This window comes from Palaemon carinicauda, chromosome 27, assembly GCF_036898095.1.
Source record: "Palaemon carinicauda isolate YSFRI2023 chromosome 27, ASM3689809v2, whole genome shotgun sequence".
Taxonomy (NCBI): domain Eukaryota; kingdom Metazoa; phylum Arthropoda; class Malacostraca; order Decapoda; family Palaemonidae; genus Palaemon; species Palaemon carinicauda.
The window spans coordinates 71,250,341-71,251,700 of NC_090751.1; positions in this window are offsets into that span (position 1 = coordinate 71,250,341).

Sequence of the window (1,360 nt, forward strand, 5' to 3'; positions counted from 1 at the left end):
TTGGGAAAAAGTTAAGCTGTGTGGTGACGGCATCCTCAATTTCTGTTTAAATTTTGATAAAAACTTTTCTCATGAAAAGCAAACCATGTCTCAAAATTCATCAACATAAATGTGGCCTCAACGCTTCACTTGAATCAATCAAGAATGAATTGCGAAAATTATAAACTACTATACTAACACAGCACATCCTGAAATTCATTGAAGAATATGAGTTAAACACACCCTCATTAAACATAGATTGTGTAGGTCCCTTAAACAGTAGTAATATATTTCATAGACATAAAACCCGTCCCCACCCCAACCCCCCTTAACATGATCAACCACCTCCTTAGGATGGCCTTCATTTCGGTTTATTCTGAGCATTACCTCGTAGGGATCTCTCGTTCTTTATGGCTTTTGTTGATCCGAATGTCAGCAAGCGGGTCGCCTGACAACATGTGGGGCCACTTAGGCACCAAAACATAGCTATCTGACACTATGTTTGTGTTAGTATTGTTATTTTATGGGACCTCTCGGCTTGGGGTTAGGTGACAACTAGGAGGATATTTTTCCTCCAAGGGTGACAAGCATAGAAATAGGAAGGGCTCTTTCCGGACCCATAACTGAAACCCCCTTCTTCAGACCTCACCCAGCTCTCAACAGAATTTCCCACTCGCCTAACTCCTCTAACCCCTGGGAGACAAACATCCCTAAAAGAGATACAAATCCGTCTTTACCAACAGAAAAATACTTACTTGAGCCCCCGGGGCACAAATCAAGATTTATAACATAATTTAATCTCTACTTTGAACCAAAGTATATACGGGAACCATATTTTTCATGGTAACAATAACAAAATTTTTTGGGTGCCGGTTTAGTATGTGGCTTACCTTTTTTTATTCTGGTTTAGCATGTGGCCTACCTGCCTTGAATGTGTCCTACCTCAGTGATAGTATTTATAGAGGTATAAGAAATACAGTTCAGTCATAAATTTAAGATTTATTTAATCCTGAAATATGCTAAAATTCTAAAGTCTTAGAATTTTTAAACAAATACAATTCAGTTTTCAATTATTGAAAATTTCTTTGATATCATCAAAATAAGTCGCTATCAGCTCCCTTTGAATATCGCCAGCAGTATTCATCAAGATGCCCTTGGAAGTGATGAATCGGAACTCCGCGGCATCTTCTTCATAATGTTGATTTTGCTTTCAAGCCAAGATCTTTCAATTTTTTGCGTATGATCACCAGTAACAGGGTCAACATAATGGTGCTGATGGTTAACAGTTTGATGTTCAAACCCTAAATGCTGAAGTTGGTCATAAGCAGGCCACTCTTCGGAGTGAATTACTGAACCAACTTCTACTACTCCTCCTCCCTTT